Genomic DNA, 22,792 nt, shown 5'->3' with positions numbered 1-22,792 from the left:
CCAGCTGCTCCGCAGCATGTGGGATCTTCCCGGACCGGGGCGTGAACCTGTGTCCCCTGAATCGGCAGGCGGACTCTCAACCACCGCGCCATCAGGGAAGCCCCCGTAGTTCCTTCTTTGTCCTCATTCCAGGCCACCTCGCCCCTATGTCTTTTTGCCTTCTCCCTACATTCATGAGGGATTTGGCATGTTTTCTCATGGTGTATCATCTAACTTCAGACTGAGTCCTGGTTCCACCCACAGGTATGGCAGGCAGAATTCTGAGACAGCCACCAAGATTTCTGCTCCCTGGTGTTCACACCGTTTACTCTCATGATTAGGCTACATGGCATGGCAAAGGTGAAGTGATTTAGCAAATGTAATAAAGATCTCAAATCAGTTGATTTTGAGTTAGTGTAAAGGGAGATCATCTTGGGTGGGTCTGATCTAATCAGGTGAGTTCTTGAAAGGTGGGTTCTTTGTGAAGGAAGAAATAGAAAATCTCCTGTTGGTCTTGAGGAATTACATAGCCATGTTGTAAACTGCCTATGGAGCAGGCCGTGTGGCAAGACCCTGAGAGCAGCCTCTAGCTGCTAAGAGCACTCCTCGGCCAATAGCCAGCAAGAACATGGGGACCTCCCTCATACAGCATCAAGAAAATACTTTCTTCCAGACACCTAAAGGGGCTTGGAAATGGACATTTCTCTGATTGAACCTTCAGATGAGGAAGTAGACGGCCAACATCTTGTTTTCAGCCTTGTGAGGACCCAGCTGAAACATGTTGGCCTCCTGACCCGTGGAACCTGCAAGATAATAAATTTAACTGTGTTAAGCTGCTAAAGTTGTGCTAATTTGTTACACAGTAGGAGAGAACTAATCTACCAGGCCAGATGTAAATCAGGGTACAGGATTATCCACTTGACCCTTTCTGCTGCCTTTTAAAATCAGCACAGACTTCATTTTGTTTGAAAATGAGTGCAGTATGACAACAGTAACAATAAAACAGTGGTGATATCAGGAGAATTAAAGAAATTTTAAAACCTTATATGTCACAGTAGTTATTTTCTAGTTTGTATAAAAACATAAAGAGGCAGAATTAGCCTTTGCTCACTTCCTCACTTCCAATGTCAGACCCTGTATCTGTACAATGAAGTGGGCAGTGTCCCTGCCTTAGGAAACATCCAGTAATAATGTCTGGTGAGGCCTAGCTTAGAAGAAACCTCAATACTTACCTTAACACTTACCAAGCCCACCTTCAAAAATTCTACTATTTGCACACCTTAAAACTATTTACCCTTCCTTTCATTTTAATCCCTGTACCTTTTTCTGTATGGATACCTCATCCCCCTCATGAAGGGAGGCTGCTGTCCTCAAGATGTTCGGTAGGAAACAAACATTATTAATCAGTTACATTTTGAAAAGTTCCAGACAAGAGTCTATGTTCTCAGTATGCCATTGCTCACGGCAGGCAAATTCACCACAAAAAACTATTTATCATAGCATTTCTTTGCAATGAATAGAATGGATCCCCTCCCTCATTTGGAATAATAGTAATATGATAATTTTACTTCATAAGGATTTTGTGAAGATTAAATGAGGAAATACATGAGAAGTTCTTAGTACCATAAGGTACATAGCACATGCTTAATAAATGTTAGCCATTATTATAGTTACTATTAAAATCTATTATGTGCCCAGCAATTTGCAGGACTTTAAGTGATGAAGGAAAAATCCTTCTGTGCCACCTGCCTGTGTCACAACAGAGACTCTTAGATCAAACATCACAGTGGCTCCTGATCATTCAGGAGTGGGTAGGGATTTGGGAGCCAGAGTGTAAACTGGGCGACCTGAGCTTGCTGAAAGCAGACAACCAAGCTCCATCAGTGAAGAGAAGCTTAATCCAGAAAGGTAGAGTACAAGGTTGAGATCGAGGTGGGGGGTAGTTGAGAAAAATCTCTATTTTGGGCTTTTTGTTGACTGATGGTAGGAAAGAGAATTGAGTGGATGGTTATAGAATTTCTGAATCAAAGTCGTGTGTAATCTGGAAGTTGCAGTTGATTATGAAGATACTGGGATATGAGTTCTGGGTACCTAAAGAGTATGCCGAATCAGTATTGTTCCTGTCAGTTTTTCTATTTCTGGGCCCTCAGAAGAATTTAATTAAATCATTAAGTTGTCAGTTTTGTATATATACATGTGCATGTGCGCATATATGTGCACAGTGTATCACTCAATAGAGGCAGCGTAGCTGACCATAGGACCTTAATGTATGTTTCTCTGTCCTTGCTGTCTGTCCCAATTATAGCTAAGCTCAACAATGGCTTCTTTATAAACCTAGGGAGTTTCAGGTTTTCTGCTGTTTGGCCTGTATGATCTTTGTGTTTTACATTTATAGCCCTTTAAAAAATGTCATTCTTTTCCCAGGGTTCTTCTGATCATTGGGTCAGAAGGATCTGAGTTCTTGTCATCAGTTGTCCTTCAGCCATGCTGGCACTAGAAGTATAAGAATATCATAATTCCAGAGTGATATAAAGATCTTTCCAAGGAAAATGAGATACCCAGAGGCTGTAAAGGAAAATTCTGAAGGATTTGACCACATTAAAATGAAAAGCCTCAGTTCAGCAAAACACCAGAAACAAATTCAAAAGATAAAATACACACCGGAGAAACCCATTCTCTCCATACATCTTGCAGTTCACAAAGAGCAACTGTTGCCCAACTTGAAAACTGAACAAAATGATAGGAAAATGGGCAATGTATGCTAAGAGGCAACTAGACAAGAAGAAATAGGAGTGCACAGTCAACCAGCAAAAGTCTGTTCCATCTTAATAAAGAGTGAAGTTGAAAGCTTAGTTAAGATGAAAATTTATTGAAAATTAAAATGACACTTCTGCCATAGATAAAAATATTGTTGGCAAGGAAGTAGGTCATTAGGTAGCCTCCCTTGGGCATCCAGGAGGAGGGGGGTGGGCATCCAGGAAGAATAGTAAACAGCAGTGTCAGCTTAAGCAGTGCCTGAGTTTGTGGTCCACAGTCTGAGCAGGGGCCCAGGAAGGTGAAGGCTCCCCCTGTGTCATGGGCCCCACCTTTAAACTAAGTTCAAACAAAGAATGACACATTTTGGTGACACACCTCAAATATGGGGAGTTCTTTCACAGTATTCCAGTGTTTATTTGGTTAAAATTTTCCTTTGTGCCTTTTCCTGCCTAGAATTTTTTTTTTTTAAATGCCTGCTAAGGCTTTTTTTTTTTTTTTTTTTTTTTCACCGTACGCGGGCCTCTCACTGCTGTGGCCTCTCCCCTTGCGGAGCACAGGCTCCGGACGCGCAGGCTCAGCGGCCATGGCTCACGGGCCCAGCCGCTCCGCGGCACACGGGATCCTCCCAGACCGGGGCACGAACCCGAATCCCCTGCATCGGCAGGCGGACTCTCAACCACTGCGCCACCAGGGAAGCCCTAGAATTTTTTTTAATCCTTGAAGTTCATTACCAGACCGTCTTAGTGTTTTCCCAGGATATGGACAGTCCTTTCTAGCCTCAATTAGGCCTTTCTTTCCTTTAATTCAGCAATGTTTTTCTTTTATTATGCCTAATTCTCTTTTTCTATCCTCCCGTCCTACTCTAGAGGCTACCAGTTACTTATATGTTAGATCTCTTTGTTATTGTGCCATGGATCTCTTTTTTATTATACCGTGTCTGTAATCACTTTTTTTGGTGTTTTTTCTTTCTTTCTTTTTTTTTTTTGTTTTTGCGGTATGTGGGCCTCTCACTGTTGTGGCGTCTCCCGTTGCGGAGCACAGGCTCCGGACGCGCAGACTCAGCGGCCATGGCTCACGGGCCCAGCTGCTCCGCGGCATGTGGGATCTTCCCGGACTGGGGCACGAACCCGGGACCCCTGCATCGGCAGGCGGACTCTCAACCACTGCGCCACCAGGGAAGCCCTGTAATCACTTTTTATTTTGTGTCAGGGATTTTTGTCCCCCAGACAAATTTGACATTTGGCAATTGTCAAATGCTAGAGACAAGCTACTGGCATCTAATGGGTGGAGGCCAGGGATGCTGCTAAACATTCTACAATGCACAGGACAGCCGCTGTCACAACAAAGAATTATCCGGTCCAAAATTTCAATAATGAGGTTGAGAAATGCCCCGTGAGGGTCAAGGCTGGATCCTGATAGGTCTGTAATTTCAAATCAATTCAAATGATCGTGGAAAAAACCCAGAACTTACACAGAAGCAATATGTAAATTTTCTCCTGTAGATAATATTTTTGATACTAATGCTAATGTTGGGAGCCTTTGGGAGCATGTATATGAATATTTGAAGCTAAAAAACAGAGAGATGTCCTTTACATCTAGCTCATAATTTTAAATAATAGATACTATAATAAACCTTGATTAAACCTTCGTTATTTAACATGCTAAGGGGTTGTACTATTTGTATGGATTACATTTCCTAGTTAATGGCTCAGAATACTTTTGTTTAAACCTTTGTTTTTCAAAAAAGATGGGATTTTCTGCTTGAGATTCTTGCAGTTGAACTTATCAAGCAAGAGGAAAGCTCAGAAATTCCATATAAAAACTCTGAAATCCCATATAAATTTAGGAGGAGAGAATTCTGATTATTAAGATAATTTCTCCTAGATATAAGATTAGACTGAAATGATACTGAACACAATATGTATTCTAAAAGTGATTTTTAAAAAAGTTTAAATCTAGCCATATGGAGTTCCAGTTGGTTATTCAACATCTGAAATTTTCATTGAATGCTTCAAATACATGTGTGCATTGCTCTTATCAGGATGGAGAAATTCCATGAGACTAATGAACTGATCCAGACTCACTTTATCTCTTTTTTTCCATAGATAAACATATTTGAGTGTCTGCTGTTCTAATTGTTTGCAAATTCATTTGCATTGTTTCCATCAATATTTCATAGAACTTACAAAGTTAATTACTTGATCTCTGTAATAATAACCCTCCTGTCTCCTCCTTTTCTGTATTAAGGCTAATTTAAAGGGAGGCATTTAATTCAATAGAGTCTCATTGTTTACTCAAATTACACATGCATGATGAGATCTCAGTAGGCAAAGAGGCTGAATGCCACCTTTGAGACTCATTCAGTACCTGGGGGCAAAAATATGATAGTCTAACCACGTAGTCATTAAGACTTCCCAGATTATAGCCTTTGGATGGTCAGACCTATAGTTTCCAGGGCTCTTCTCAATTCTAAAATGCTAAAAAGCAGTTTCAGAGAAGGACGGGAAAAAACTTCAAGAGGCAGAAGTCCCCACTGTCATCACTACAGTGGGTTGTATAGGTTTTGTAATTTCCAAAACTCAGTGATACTTTACACTTGATAAAATCATGTGATATCTTCAGTTTATTTTCCTTTTCTATGGCAATTCCTTGATATTCCCCTAATATCCTCTCCACAAAGGGTTGAAATAAAACATTAAGAAAACTAACACATACTATCATCTATGTGGACCAAGTTTTGGATGCCATTTTCATTTCTTTCTCTCTCCCCTTCTTTCTGCTCAGCAGTAATGTGGGATTGACCACAACAATCTTAAATGAGATTTTAAAAAATTTAACAATTACTTAGTTTTCATTTGTGGTTGTTTAATCCAGAGGTTACTCAACCCATGGTCTCTTTGGAAGATGCAGCACTTTTTACTTAAGGTAACTAGACCACACCACTTTGCTTACATCTAACCATGTTCCAGAAAGAGTTTAAGTTGGCTTACAGAGATGCAAAATTAAAATCATGCTGTGTTCGTGTTTTACTGCACTATGCAATGCCTAGGGCGGTCAAAATAGCAGCTAGTGTGAAGAATCTTTTGGCCGTTATTGGATACTCTTTGTAGGTGAAGGCTGTGATCAATAAGCAATTTGTTCAGTGTCTTCTGTGGGCTCAGCATTGTGTTGGACACTGTGGAAGATGAAGAAAACATTACCTAATGGTTATAGAAAACAATACCTAGGACCATTTCCTAGGAAAGCAGTAGATAGGAACATTTCCCTTATCCAGAAAATTTATCTAGAAAACAGTCAGGAGACAGAAATTAAAGCTTTGCTCAGCCCAGATAATGAGATGGTACCTTTATCCCTAACTGGAGCCCTATTCACTCATATTTTGCTTACGGATCTAACAAATATGATTCTCTGATTTCCAAGCTTGTAGCACTTTGGGAGCAGTGAATTGGAAGGTGGTAGATTTCTACTGCAGGTGTGTGGATGGCTGAAAGCCTCTGTAAGTAAGAGAGGAGAGATTTGATAAAAGAAGCCTCTAGAGTATGAGGGCATTAAGTACAGGGACACCTAGTAATAAGGCACAATGCAATAATGCATGGCAAAGGTGTAATGCGTCTTTGTATGTATTACATCTAGTTGGTATATATTACACGTAGTAATGTAATTCATGGCAAAGATGCTTAAAAAGACAGGTATACAAGATATACCATAAATGCACTTCTGGTCAAATTTTTTACACTTTTTTTTTCAAAAAAGCTTGGGCCTACAGAAGAATGCCATCAATTATCAGGAAAACTGCTACTGTGTTGGATTTATTTTCTGGAGAGCTGAGATTTTAGCATTGCTGATGAGGCTGGACTAATAGTAAACAGCAAGTGACAGGATGTCATTAAATACTGGGTCGTCTGCCATTTCTTTTGATAGATACCAAGGGAAAGTAACTGAATGTAAGCTTTAAGAGTGAAAGAATGGTTAAGATTGTGCTAGGTCTTGAATTTGGACTAGAATTCGGATAGATGCTGTGGTTTTGCACTGATTAAATATGAAATCAATTTTTTAAACTATTTTATTTTGGAGTACAGTCGATTAACAATGTTGTGATAGTTTCAGGTGTACAGCAAAGTGATTCAATTATACATATACATGTATCTATTCTTTTTCAAATTATTTTCCCAATTAGGTTGTTATAGAATACTAGCAGTGTGTACATGTCAATCTCAAACTCCCTAACTATCCCTCCCCACCCTTCCCCCCACTGGTAACCATAGGTTGGTCCTCTATGTCTGCGAGTCTGTTTCTGTTTTGTAAATAAGTTCATTTGTATCATTCTTTTCAGATTCTACATATAAGCAATATCATTCAGAATGAAATCAAGTTTTAAAAATCTTTTTTATTCCCACTTTTTCTCTGGAAAGTAGTCCAAGGAGATGGGCCACTTTGGGGTAAAGATTATAAAAGGAGCAGGTAGTGGTACCAAAGCAAAACCTTCATCTTCACCATTTTCTTAGTGCCTCCTTCCATCTCTCTGACTGTCTTCCTTCCTCCAGTCACCTTTAGTCAAGGTATTCTGTTCCAGAGGGAAGGGAAGGCAGAGCAAGGCGGTAGGAGCCATGTCCTAGGTTCAAATTCTAGAGTCTTACTAGCTGGGGTCTTACTATCTTGAGCAAGATGTTGTACCTGAGCTCCTAGAGATGACACCAGTACTCACAAAATCACAGTGATGAGTCAGCAGGACAACACAGGTGACAAGTGTTTTCCCAAACATCAAAATTCTATGAGAAATGTTTTAAATGTTAAAACATTGAGTGATAACGATTCTTTGGGATTCCTATTTTCTCTTCACAAATCTAGGACCTCGGGGGCCTGATTATGGGAACAGACTGATCTTTAGGACTTTAAATAACTCAGTAGCAATGGTTTAAATCTCAGCACGGAGAGCAAGTACTTGAAAAACCTTCTTTCCAGCATTTGCTCTAAGAAAGTATCTAAAAACGGGTATTATTTGGTGGATCGAGTGAACTGTGCCAGGAAATTATAAAAATGTAGATGGCAGGACTGAGAGGGAATAGTAATGACTCCAAGTCAGTCTGTCTGGAGGCTTGTGGAGAGGATGATAATGACCGATGACTGCCCATTCGAGCCATTATGGCCTGTTAGCTTCAAGTGCACAGGCTGGAAATCCTTATCAATCAAATGAGGGGGGTGGTGTGGCCACTTATACGACAAGCCATTCGCATCCAAACCAGCTTGGCTACCAGTCCATTTACCCAGAGCAAGGCCTGCTGTGTCTCACTCAGAACTGTACTCTGCTCGGGTTTTGCTCCTAATGAGAAAGAGCTCGTGTTCTAATTGGTTTGAGAGTGAATCCCACTCCATGTCCCCTGGGGAAATCTGCAAATGCCCAGGGCTCAGCTTGTCCTCTCTCATCACCATCTAGCCTCATCCCGTTGAACCCCTCCTTACCACTGGAGCCAGAACAGTCTATTTAAAATGCAAATCTAGCCACTACTCCTCTTCTTTTGTTCTCTAAGCCCTCTAGAATGAATCCTAAATTCCTTAGCATGGACAGTAAAGCCCTGTGTGATCTGGTCCCCTGGTCAGTGACACAACTTTACCTTCTGCCAGTCTCCAACTAGAAATTTATGCTCTAATAATGCCAGAGTATGTGAAATCCATGTATCCCTTGACCCTTACTATGCTACTATGTTATACCTCCATGCCTTTGCACTGTTCTTTGTTGGAACACTCTTCTATACTCTTCTTACCTGGTTATTCTTTCTCGCCTTTAAAACTTAACACAAACATCTTTTCTAACAGCCTTCCTTATAACTCCAGGAGATGGGTACAAGGAGGGTTGTGCTCTGTGCTTACATCAAACTTCGTGCATGCCTCTCTACTTATGATGGTACATTGAAATATCTGTTTATGTGCTGTTTCCCCATTAGAATATGAGCTTTTTCAAAAACAAGGACTGCATTTTGTTTATCGCTAAGGCACAAGCACTTAGCAAGAGACCTGGCAGTCTACACAGTGTGTGTCAAATTGAATCGTTAGTTGCATCTTGGGAGCATTCCTACAATGAAGTCCATCTGTTGGCCTGTGAATGGAGATCTACCTTGATACTGGACAAAGAGGAGAACTGAGGCACTTACCAGCAGATATGGATAAGCTAGTTGTTGTCTACATTTTCCACTGAGTGAGTATCCCTATGTTTCAAAAGTCGTTTTAACATCTTCTCTGTTCCTTGAATCATAATAGACATTATGGCAGAGCACCTGCCCCCAGCGGTTTGTTTCCTAGGGGCACAAAGCTAAATATAAGTGCCGCAAGAAAAGTCACAGCCTTGCGGTTTCAGCGAAGAGGCAGACTGCGTGCTCCTCGGAGAGTCAGACTTCATAGGGTCGGGACACATGGAATAGCCTTGGAAATGGCCAAGATTTTTAAAAGTTAGAGATTAGGAAGAGATTGAAGCGGGAGGGGAAAGATGATGCTTTTTGCCAGAAGAAACATCAGTGGCAAAGAGATGGAAAAGCCCTGAGTATATTTGGGAAACGAGAGTATACCTGATGGTTCTCAATTTGAACCTAATGTGACTCTTTTTCCACCACTTACCCCCATCTCCGTGCTCCAGCCACCCCAACTCCTTTCTCTAGCCCAGTGGCTCACAAACTCAAGTGAGTGTCAGAATTGTCTGGCTGGCTTATAAAACACAGATTGTTGGACCCCATTCCAGCTACTGAATTTCTGATTCAGTAAGTCAGATGATACTGATGCTGTGGTCTGCGGCCATGTTTGAAAACCAGTGCAAAACTTTCCTGTGGACACCACCATGGCCAGGACCTGAAGACATTGCTTCTCCCTCCCACCCCTGCCACAGTAGGAGATGGACCTCAGAACTGGAGCCTTGGGTCCGTTTGGACTCTGAAGGAACAACTAACTGCCCCTTGAAATCACAGCCAACCACCTATTGGCAAGGCAGCTACCACCATTTAAGTTGTTGAACCAGGCAGTGTTTTCCCATCATCCTGGCAAATGAAAGACTAATTTGAGCCATCTGGTTCTGTAACACCCTCCTACACCACGGCTTAAAAGCAGCCGAACATATTTTCTCTTACGTTTTGTCAATAAAATATTGCTCCTGAGGCCGTTGGCTTGTCAGGTTTGCAGCCCATAAAGCAAAGATGGAGCGGTTAGTGGTGGCACCAGCAAGAAGAGGGCCATGGGGGCAGCTCCTCAGCGTTTTCCTGCTGATGCTCTGTGCACCCTTCTTCTCAGGGCAGGTTCTCTAAACGGATGCATTAAAATATTTTTTTAAAGTGGAACCAAAATGTGTCCAGACCTTTCCTGGCCACTCTGCCCTTTCTGTCCTGTTGATTTTGCTTTGCCTTATGACAGTGAAGAATCAATGTCTAGCATTTCCAACAGCCAGGTGTAGAGTATGTACACATTTATTAAGATTAATTAAAAAGTAACAAATTCTAAAGTAATAATATTAACAACCAGTAGAAAAAGTGCAGACATTTTGACAGTCTTTTTGAATTTCATTAAAAGATGGTAGTGACAAAAACCCCAGAGACTATTTCTACTTTACTAAAGAAATAGGTCACAGATTCAATTACAGTCACTGAAGCATGGACTCAATCTATCATGGCAAATTAAGTACGTTTTAGCAACCTACTTTCCTTTAAAAATTTTATAGACACTTTCAGTGGAAGAAGAAAGACTATAGAAAAAGAAACTGCAAAACCAAGTCCTACCCTCACTCCCCCCTCAGCTTTGAGTAAGCATTTGGCTTATTTGCTTTGGGTATAAGACAGAAAATCATTAAAAAATACTCAGCTCGTTCACAATTATTACTCTTCACTTGTTCATGGTTTAATGATGCAGATTTGGAATTGGGAGTGGGAAATGGCTCCAAATTAGAATCGCTAGTCTTCAAAGGGGGGGGGGCTTTGTTCTACAGGCTGAGCCCCACCTCCTTCTTTTAAAAGACGACTATTTGTACTTTATAGCTTTTATGAAATTTTTGCCTCAGACTGTCAGAGCAGACACTCTGTGTTCATTTCTGGAAAGATAAATAAATAAATAAAAAGTGCTCATTCAGCCTGTGGATGTGGTTTAGCCAGGTGCACATATTGGGACAATGAAACATCCTTTTGCCCATAGCAAAATTGATTGTATGTTGACAACTGGGATTTATGAAGAGCCCCTTGTAACAAAGCAGCAGGGGCCATCTTTAAGACACTGCAGCAGCAACAGCAAGTGTAGAGCAGGAGAGGGTGAGACCCTCATGTTTCCCCTTTGACAAGTAAGAACCCGGGGCCGGGACACTCACAGAGTCTTAGGAATCTGTTGTTTGGCCTGGCCAGGAAGCTTCAGAAGCCTCTTAGGTCTTGTTCCCCCAAAGGCAGGGCCACCAAGGCACCCACTCAGTTCAGTGCTGGTGTTGCTTATCCTCCTTGCATTTGCTTCCAGAAGGAGTGACAGAGACGCTTCGTGCATCTCTGAAATGTCTTGCTGCTGCCCAATTAAACAAGAGCCTCTCCTCAGCGAGGCAGGAGACTAAACTCACTGTAAAGGCCCAGAGAACCTCATTTCTAATTTTGACAGCAAAATTGCAACTTCCTTAGGAAGTAGATTTAACGGTACCTGGTCAGGTGAAGATCGCACATAGTCAATATCACCCTTCCAAACATTGCAAACCCATAAGTCTCCACAGCCTGCTTGCTGCCAACAGGTCTTACAGAACGAGTTCCTTCAAACTAGAGTTTTAAGATAAATGTGGGCTGAGTGTCTACCCTGTGTGCTGTGAAACTTGAATCTGTATGATTTCTGCTGGAAAAGGAGAGTGATGAGTTGGAGAGTGGTCATAATTGTTGGGATGGTTCATTCAATTACATTTTCTTTTCCTAGCTTGAATAATAGGACAAAAAAGGGTATGTTTTCAGAAAAAACATCCATCTGTGGTGGACCATTGCCAAAACAATGTAGTAAAGTGGATTTGGGACTGGAAGACCTGTACCTTTCAGCTTCCTGTGAGTAGCCTTGGTCAAGTCTTTAGAACTTATTGAGTCATAGTTTTATTAAATGCAAACGTGGAAATTCTCTATTTTCCTTGTATTCTTTAATAGGATTCTCATTAGATCCTAAAATTTTCATGTTTATATAGCACTTATTTACAGAGCATGTCTCATAAATCGTTACATTTAAGCCTTACGCTAACACTTTGAGATAGATATTATCTTCCCCAATTTACAAGTAATGAAATAGAGGCCAAGAATTTCCCAAGGCCACCAGATGGATTAAGTGGCAAGTACTTAAGGCTCCCAAGTTTAGCAGTACTTCTAATAGACCTTAAGTGCATTGATTTAGATAAATGATATAGGGGAACATGCTTAGGAGATTAAAGTGTGTCATGTAAATGGTATATTGTATTATTATTTAGAGATTCTCTCTTTGATATTATATAAAGAGAAAGGTAGACAGAAACAACAAGCTTTAGTTACAGGAGTCACTCACTTACCACTCATTAGCAGTGAAGTTGGTTCCAAAACAGTAACTGCATCCCTGTATCTAGTGTTGACTTAGGAGAGGCATCACACTATTGATTCCTTTGATCATTTACCCTGCTTTCCTTTGTTGGTTTTCACTTCAGGGTGACACATAGCTGACCTATTAAACAGTCATATTTGTCCACATGGAAATTAATTAACTGGTAATTGTCTCCAGCATATAACAGTGAATTAAAGCTCAGGAAGTAGAAGGAAGATCTCTGGAAAGTAGACTAGCCAGTGTTTCTTGGTTGAGTTCTTCCCTTGCCTCCAAGTCTCATTCTGCCTTCCTCTCCACTTGCTCCCTGAGAAGCTTAACCACCTCTTGATGAACTTGGCATAATAACCATGCACAGCTGGACTGCAGTATGGCTTGAGAAGAAGTACACTCACAGCCTCTGATGCTAGATGAGCTTCAGTTTGTTCAGACCACTTGCTGTGTCAGTCTGACTCCAGGCATCAGTGTGAAAAATGGGAAATTTAGTTACCTATATAGATAGTAATAGCAACAGTCATACCTTGAAATTTTGTAATATTTTTCAAGTTACTATGCACATTGACACATGTGTCAGGCAATTCTTACAATTTGGTGAGATAGACAGGATTCTGATTCTTATTATACACTGAGCAAACCTGAGACTTGGGAATTTTTTACCTGCCCTCTCCTACAGCTGGTAAGGGGCAGGCTGATGTCTTGACTAACCTGGCCTCTTTGTGTGGGCACTCATATTTTGCCTTCCCAGGACTGCCTTTCTGGCAATAGACCCCCTTTTATTTTGGGAACTCCGACATAGGGTTGGGCATCTGACCCAAATTAGGCCAATCTTTCCCGACAGTTTTTCAAATTAGAAATGGGAAATAGAGGCAAGAAGTTTCCAGTAAAGGAAACTTGGACAGGCATGATTTTTTACGGTGTTGAGAAAGCTGGGTTGAGGGGAAAGAATGAAGCTGATAGAGAAGCAAGTTTCTTTACGCCTCAGTTATGTCATCTGTAAATTGGGGGATAATAATAGAGCTGCTTCCTGTGGTTATGTAGAGGTTGAAGAAGTCAGTATAGAAAAAGTGCTTAGAATGATGCTTTGGGCATAATGTATGCTACATAAGTATAAGCTATTTATTATTATTCAATGAATTTCTAGTTTTAAGCAGGGGTAAGTGAGAGAATCTTGGCAGCAGTGAAGTCACTAGTTCTAACTGTTCCTAAGACTGCATACCTTGGGAAAATGGTATTTCAAGAAATTCTCTCTTTTTTCCCTAAGTTTTTTCTGTTGAAGAAGCCCTCATATTTCGAAATGAATAAAGTGTCAAGAAAGTGACTGAAGTTTTCATGTTTGTCTTTGCTCAGTAGCTGCTTATCTGACTCATCCAAACAGTTGTGGGCATTATTATATGTGATACAGAGAATTGAATAAGGTTGCTATTTAGTTAAGCAGATCATATATATATATATTTATTTAATAAATAAATTAATTAATTTTAGCTGTGTCAGGTCTTAGTTGTGGCACGCAGGATCTTTCATTGCGGTGTGGGCTTCTCTCTAGTTGTGGTGCATGGGCTCCAGAGTGCACGGGCTCTCTAGTTGTGGTGCGTGGTCTCAGTAGTTGTGGCGTGTGGGCTCAGTTGCCCTGCGGCATGTGGGATCTTAGTTCCCCGACCAGGGATCTAACCTGCGTCCTCTGCATTGGAAGCAGATGATATATATTTAAGATCTCACTGTAGAAATTGGATCACATACAGATAAGTGTTCCCTCCACCCCTACCAAATCATTATCATTCAAAACCATGAGGATCATTAGTTCTAACCTGGCATAAGCAAGATAATTACATTCCTGAACAGATTTTAGTGAGATCTTATTTCTCTGTTTTTGAAATCAAGCTTCCAGATCCTTAATGTCATAGCAGTATTTTTGATTGGTTTAGAACCCAGAGTGTGGAGCCAGATTGCTAGGTTAAAAACGTCACCTCTGGCATATATTCTCTAGGTAACCTTGGCAAGTTTCTTTATGCCTCAGTTATATCATCTGTAAAATGGGAGATAGTAGTAGTAGTAGTAAAATGGGAGATAATAGTAGAGCTGCTTCCTATGGTTATATAGAGGCTAAAGAAGTCAGTTCTAAAAAGTGCTTAGAATAGTGCTTTGGGCATAATAAATGCTACATAAATATAAGCTACTTATTATTATTATTCAATGAACATTTCTTTTTAGTACTTTTCATATGTGAAGAACTCACCGTAGTTATTATAAATTAAGTTAAAATTGTGCTTTCAAATGTCGAGTAAAAGCATAACCTGTAAATAGAAGGACATTTCAACATACGTCTCAGGAGTTAAATAAAAGATACTGAAAAACATAGTTAGTGGATAATTTTAAGTGATTCTGTGTAAAGAACATTTTATTTATTTATTTAAATTATTTTTTAAAATAAACTTATTTATTTATAATTTTGACTGCATTGGGTCTTCATTGCTGCATGCGAGCTTTCTCTAGTTGTGGTGAGCAGGGGCTACTCTTTGTTGCGGTGCATGGGCTTCTCATTGCGGTGGCTTCTCTGGTTGCGGAGCACAGGCTGTAGGCACACAGACTTCAGTAGTTGTGGCACGCAGGCTCAGTAGCTGTGGTACGCAGGCTCAGTAGCTGTGGTGCACGGGCTTAGTTGCTCCACGGCATGTGGGATCTTCCCAGACCACAGCTCGAACCCATGCCCCCTGCATTGGCAGGCAGATTCTTAACCTCTGCACCACTAGGGAAGTCCCATAAAGAACATTTATGATGCTACTGAATAACGAATGTTAGAGGGAGAGAAATTTAGATGAGAAATACCTGAAAATTCCATATTTAAGGTAAGGATATTTTAAAGGGCTAGGAATTAAGTATATGATCACAAATTTGGAGACAATTTCTTTTTAGTATGAGCTATGTTGAGAAGAAGGGCTAACTAGTTGGAGATGTGGACTAAAAACCAAGCAAAATGTCTGTAGAAAAAGAGTGGTTCTATTTCATATTAAATATGAAAACTCTTCTCTTTTGATTATACACTGCTGTCACAGAATACTAGTGGCAGAGTTCATTAGAGGAACTGAAATGATAAGAATGACATCCTAACTCTCATGCAGCTAACTAAAGATTTTCATGCCTGAAAAAAAGAAAGGGGAAATTTTTCATATTGTTCCCTTTTTAAAACCCAGAAGCATTGTGAGTACACAAGTTATTTCTTATAGAACTTCAGATATTAAGAAAAGAACCAAAGTAGATTATTTTTACATCAGAAAAAAATGAAAGACTAAGTTAGTGATTACTATGGAGAGATAAAGTGAGAGAAAATGTGCCTGTGTACCAGGAATTCTATATCTTGTAAGTCTTGCTCCTTGCATAATTCTTTTGTTGATGTCCAACTCTTTTTTTTTTTTTTTTTTGTCTTTAGGGGAGCTTAACTTTTCTCTTTAACATCTTTATTGAAGTATAATTGCTTTACAATGGTGTGTTAGTTTCTACTTTATAACAAAGTGAATCAGCTATACATATACATATATCCCCATATCTCCTCCCTCTTGCATCTCCCTCCCACCCTCCATATCCCACACCTCTGGGTGGTCACAAAGCACAGAGCTGATCTCCCTGTGCTATGTGGCTGCTTCGCACTAGCTATCTATTTTACGTTTGGTAGTGTATATATGTCCATGCCACTCTCTCACTTTGTCCCAGCTTACCCTTCCCCCTCCCTGTGCCCTCAAGTCCATTCTCTACATCTGCATCTTTATTCCTGTTCTGCCCCTAGGTTCTTCAGAACCAATTTTTTTTTTTTTGATTCCATATATATGTGTTAGCATACAGTATTTGATTTTCTCTTTCTGACTTACTTCACTCTGTATGACAGACTTTAGGTCCATCCACCTCACTACAAATAACTCAATTTCTTTTCTTTTTATGGCTGAGTAATATTCCATTGTATATATTTGCCACATCTTCTTTATCCATTCATCTGTCGATGGATACTTAGGTTGCTTCCATGTCCTGGCTATTGTAAATAGAGCTGCAGTGAACATTGTGTTACATGACCCTTTTTGAATTATGGTTTTCTCAGGGTATATGCCCAGTAGTGGGATTGCTGGATCATATGGTCGTTCTGTTTTTAGTTTTTTAAGGAACTTCCATACTGTTCTCCATAGTGGCTGTATCAATTTACATTCCCACCAACAGTGCAAGAGGGTTCCCTTTTCTCCACACCCTCTCCAGCATTTATTGTTTGTAGATTTTTTGGTGATGGCCATTCTGACTGGTGTGAGATGATACCTCACTGTAGTTTTGATTTGCATTTCTCTAATGATTAGTGCTGTTGAGCATCCTTTCATGTGTTTGTTGGCAATCTGTATGTCTTCTTTGGAGAAATATCTATTTAGGTCTTCTGCCCATTTTTGGGTTGGGTTGTTTGTTTTTTTGATATTGAGCTGCATGAACTGCTTGTAAATTTTGGAGATTAATCCTTTGTCAGTTGCTTCATTGGCACATATTTTCTCCCATTCTGAGGGTTGTCTTTTCGTCTTGTTTATGTTTTCCTTTGCTGTGAAAAAGCATTTAAGTTTCATTAGATCCCCTTTGTTTATTTTTATTTCCATTTCTGTAGGAGGTGGGTCAAAAAGGATCTTGCTGTGATTTATGTCATAGAGTGTTCTGCCTATATTTTCCTCTAAGAGTTTGATAGTGTCTGGCCTTACATTTAGGTCCTTAATCCATTTGAAGTTTATTTTTGTGTGTGGTGTTAGGGAGTGTTCTAATTTCATTGTTTTACGTGTAGCTGTCCAGTTTTCCCAGCACCACTTATTGAAGAGGCTGTCTTTTCTCCATTGTATATTCTTGCCTCCTTTATCAAAGATAAGGTGACCATATGTGTGTGGGTTTATCTCTGGGCTTTCTATCCTGTTCCATTGATCTATATTTTTGTTTTTGTGCCAGTACCATACTGTCTTGATTACTGTAGCTTTGTAGTATAGTCTGAAGTCTGGGAGCCTAATTCCTCCAGTTCTGTTTTTCTTTCTCAAGATTGCTTTGGCTATTCGGGGTCCTTTGTGTTTCCATACAAATTGTGAAATTTTTTGTTCTAGTTCTGTGAAAAATGCCATTGGTAGTTTGATAGGGATTGCACTGAGTCTGGAGATTGCTTTGGGTAATATAGTCATTTTCACAATGTTGATTCTTCCAATCCAAGAACATGGTATATCTCTCCCTCTGTTTTGCATTATCTTTAATTTCTTTCATCAGTGTCTTATAGTTTTCTGCATATAGGTCTGTCTTCTTAGGTATGTTTATTCCTAGGTATTTTTTTCTTTTTGTTGCAGTGGTAAATGGGAGTGTGTCCTTAATTTCTCTTTCACAGTTTTTCATCATTAGTGTATAGGAATGCAAGAGATTTCTGTGCATTAATTTTGTATCCTTCTACTTTACCAAATTGATTAGCTCTAGTAGTTTTCTGGTAGCATCTGTAGGATTCTCTATGTATAGTATCACATCATCTACCAACAGTGACAGCTTTACTTTTTCTTTTCCCATTTGTATTCCTTTTATTTCTTTTTCTTCTCTGATTGCTGTGGCTAAAACTTCCAAAACTATGTTGAATAATAGTAGTGAGAGTGGACAACCTTGTCTTGTTCCTGATCTTAGAGGAAATATGTTCTACTCCTATAGTGAGAGTAGTTCATTGTAATTTCTATAAAACAGTATGCTTTATACAGGAAAACAATGAATGCTTGGGCCATGAGCTGATACTCAACTAGCCACATCCAAGAAAATGTTTCTAATTCTTGTGCAGTCACTATCCCTAAGGCAGAGCTACTTGACGATATCTATTGGATATCTACAAATGACATCCCAGAGGAAATCCGAGAATATTCTGAGGGTATACTTTCAAATTTAGCTCCATTAAGCAATGGCAGGCATTGCATTTCAGAACTTTTAGCTTTTTTTCTACAAAGTGTAGCAACATTTAAGATATTTATTTGTTAATTATTAGTAGATGTCTATGCAAGTGGGGCTAATTAGCCAGTCATGAAAACAGACATATAGACCCATATATACTGTTTAGTGTGTACCAGAAGTTCACTGTGTACTATGTGGAGTGTATTTGGTGAACTTCTGAGTGATTGGAGATTGATGGACTGGAGCTAATGGGATGTTGGTACAAATGAGAAACATGTAGTTAACTGTCACCTATTTTGGGAAGTTCAATATAGAACTGGCTTTACGTTTGAGAACATCTTTTAGAACCTGTGGCAGACATTTTTTCATAGCAACTTAGATAACTATAAATAAAATTTCCAGCAATATAATTCTTACATTTGTGTAGCATTCATGTTAACAAAGCCTTTTATGCTCATTTTTGCCTTTAATTCTTGTAGAACACTGTGAGATTGGTAATTCTCACTACTCCAAACACATGTACTAATGAGGAGACTATGGCTTGGAGAAATAAATGGTTTGGTAGACAGACTCTGTTCTGAAGTTGAATTAGATAGCCCTGCTCTTTGTAGATGTTTATATAAGGGACACAGCAAGTTTTCTACCCATGTAGATTTTCTGTTCTTTCATTTTTTCCTACCTGTAGCCTCTTAATACTTACCTGCTCTTGAATTCTGAATATTCCAGGGTTACTGAGCAATATCCTGCTTTCTAGGTACCAGGTATCTCTCATATAATGTCTATGAATTTGTTTTTTAAGTTTTCTGAAGCTAATACCTAAAGCTTTCTTCAGGACATTTTGTAATAGATTTTCTTGTAATTATGCAGCAATCAAGATAGACCTAGAACTCTCACAAAGTTTTTTATTTGTTCAAAGAGGCAATGCTTTATAATTTATTAAATTACAGAAAAAGTAGATAAATTCTATGATTTGGCATAATCTGTTTCTTCCTTTTGGCTTTCCTTTTGGACAATGTACCACTCACTCATTCTTAGCAATGAGAGTTTAGGTGAGATTGATGCTATTCCCAGCTTCAGTGTAGTGATTCTGATTGGATTAAGTCAGTAAGCCACACAGATCTTCCTAGCTGAGATTGGTTCAGAGATGGACTCAGTCTGAACCAATAAGAGGGTCAATCACAGGTCAGGAACTTTAAAAACTGACACTGGTTTCTTCTGAAAATGTGGTTCAATGGGACCGTAGGAGATCTGGACCTGCTTAGATAATTTTGTTACCACAAGAAGGTAGTCTAGAACCACTGAAGTTATGGGATGAAGCTGGCAGATGAACCTAAGACCTCAAGGACTGGGCCCATGGGCACATCCTTTGAGCAACTAGGACTTCTGGACTTTTCTAATGTGTGAGCCAATTATTTTTCTTTATTATTTAAGCCAGCGTGGCTGGGTTTCCTAGCTTATACAATGTGTAGTTGGCCCTCAAACCAAGGGTATGCTAGCTCCTTTTAAGTCTTTTCTCCCCTTTCTCTCTTTCCACCACTCCCATCCATGGAGAATGAGAACTGGATTCCAAAGACCTGATTTCATGCTTACCTTTAGTACTTACCTACTGTGCATATTGAATAAGACAATAACCCATATTGTATATTGGTGAAACAGTGACGATAAAAACAATATTTAACCTACAGGATTATCGGGAGGGTCAAATGAGGTGATGAAGGTCAAAACACCACACAAATATTAATTATCTTTCTGAACAGTGCTAATTTAATCTAAACCTTGTTTTTGAGCCCATTTCTCCCAGATTCTTTCCAGGGATAGATTTATAATGATAGGTAGAAGCAAGAAGGATTATGTGCAAATAGGTCATAGGTAGAAAAGTAAAACTCTAGTTTTTAGTGTCATAATTATTTTATGTAGGCCCTGGCTTAATGCATTATGGAATATTTCACTGAGTAAAATCATTGCAGACTTTAAGCAGCAAGCTATTAAGAGACAGAATTTGTACATTGTGATGGATCATATTAAAATAATTTAGTTCAAAGTAAGCATCATTATATTTGATTTGGAAATTTCTCCTAATGTGAAGAAATGGTAAATTTGCTGCCGGAGACACATGCAACTCCCTGGGGCTGGAATGCTAGGAGTTCTGGAAGCTGGGCAGTGTCATTTCTACCTCACTAAGGAGTGAGCATGTACCCTAGACTCTCCCCTCTTGCCTAACTGTTGTCTGCCTCAGGCCTGATCTTTTCAGGAAATGTTATACAGTTGCATAAACAAGTTCAAAACGGACTCCATTTTTCTGGTCTCCCCGAATCAAACTTATAAACATGGAAAAAGCATTCACTAGCGCTTCCTGCTCTATAGCTGAATTCATTTCGATTGCCCCATCTTGTGGAAGAAAGAAAAACAGCCAGATTTTTTTTTTCCACCTTTGGGCATAAGCCCTAGAGGAACAAATTCAGCCCATCTGTTTCTCTCTATCTCTGTCTTTCATCTCTTCTTTTGCACATAATATATTTCAAACAATTTATTCTGAAGAAAGGCCAGTATTCCTCATATATTTGCAACCTGACCTTCTTTCCTTACTGATAGGACCAGTGCATGTTGATTATACTCAAAAGTGCTAGACAGAAGTCTGTTGCTGCTTGGAGGATTTAAGCCCTGCTACCAGAATTTAGGCCCAAGTCAGACTGCATTTCTGCAGGTCTCTTAGCTTGCTGAATTCTCATGCTTCTGGGCACATAGTGACCATCACCTTTCCAGCTACCTGAGATACTCTCCCCTACTTCCATCCTACCTTTTATGCATTCGTTTGTGCATGGAAGTCTGTTCAGAGGAAGAATGGATGAAATCAATTCATTTATTTGTTTGTTCACCACTTCAGTTATTTATTCACTCATTCACCCATTTAACTTTTTTTTTTTTTTTTTTTTTTCCGCCGTACGCGGGCCTCTCACTGTTGTGGCCTCTCCCATTGTGGAGCACAGGCTCCAGATGCGCAGGCTCAGTGGCCATGGCTCACGGGCCCAGCCACTCCGCGGCATGTGGGATCTTCCCGGACCGGGGCACGAATCCGTGTCCCCTGCATTGGCAGGCGGACTCTCAACCACTGTGCCACCAGGGAAGCCCCCTAACATTTTTTTATTGAGGACCTTCTATATATCAAGCACTATATGGGTACTAGGAAACACTAATGGGCAAAACAGCCCATCTCTACTCTGATGGAGTTTACACCTTAGTTGAAGTTGACTATATAGACATTAATCGTATAATCAGACAAATATATATTTGCAAATTCTGATAAGCCTATGAAAGGAAGTTAAAGCGTACTCTGAGACCATAAAAGAAGAGACCTGACCCGTGGGACTTGACCTTTCCTGATGAAGGGACTTTTGAGCTGAGATCTGAAGAAATGGGAGCTAAGGGCGTGGCAAGAATATTCTAAGCAGAGCCTTTGAGTCCTGAGGGAACATAGTGCTTGGAATAGAGAGATCAGTGGCTGGAATAAAGAGAAAAGAGGAGAGAGGTTCCTGATGAGGCTGCAGAACCCGGCAGGGGCCAGATTATGTCAGGCCTTGAGGACACACTAGGAGTTTGACTGTCTGACCACGTGGCTTGCAAACATGACGCACTGTCCATTAATCAAACAGACTGACTTGGTCTCACCTTCCTCCGCTCTCACTCACAATGCCGTGACAAAGGAGTCAGACCAGTACTTACTGGATGTCTCTATCTGGTTCTGGGCCAGAAGAGTGCTGTGGGTTCCACCATCCATCCTGTGCTCATTCACTCCAGCCCTTTCCACACAGCTGGGTCGTTAGAAGGTGCTGTGGAATTTCTCAAGTTACAGTTTGCAGTGGACCTCTAAGATTTATCCAGCACCTAAGGGTGTTTGTGTTCATGCATATAAATGACTGTTATTCTGTCTCTAAGTGACAGAGACCAGCTTGCCTCCTCAAACACTCAACCTGAAAGTTGCACAACACTGACATCTGGTGCTTGTGTGCGGTTTGAGATTGTATAAGGTCAGAAGGAGGCTCCCAAGACTAGTCCACACTGCAAATGTAGCAAATGCAAATGGAGCAAGACTTAAATGTTTAAAAACGTGGGCAGGTGTGTATGTGCAAACGCGTGCACGTGCGCGCAAACACACACAGCCTTTCTACAGTCTTTGGTTTTGAATTTCTTCTGATTTTCCAATAATATGCATGATAGAAGGCTAACTTCAATATGGCATTTTCTTATTGTCAGTATTTTCCAATTTGGACATGTGGCTCATATGATGGAAGGTGAGGTTCTACCTGGGTTTGGGAGAAAAACAACCGACAAAAAAGTAAATCAGTGTTTACTCAGCATCTCTTAATACAAAGCATAGAATTAAGTGAAAAAGTCAGTCTCATAAAAACAATTTAATAATGGTGATTTTCTGGATGATAAATAATATTTGCATAATAATTTATAAGCTCTAAAGCATTTTAGCATATATTTCCACATTCCCTCAGTCATTCAGCCATTTATTCATTCATCTATGAACTATTTATTGAGTGTTTACTCTGTGTGAGTGATTGGTGTAAGCTGCGAGAAATCTCTTGGTCCT

The sequence above is a fragment of the Phocoena sinus genome, chromosome 19, assembly GCF_008692025.1.
Source record: "Phocoena sinus isolate mPhoSin1 chromosome 19, mPhoSin1.pri, whole genome shotgun sequence".
NCBI lineage: Eukaryota > Metazoa > Chordata > Mammalia > Artiodactyla > Phocoenidae > Phocoena > Phocoena sinus.
The sequence above is the reverse complement of the archived record's forward strand: the minus strand, read 5'-3'. Positions refer to the sequence as shown.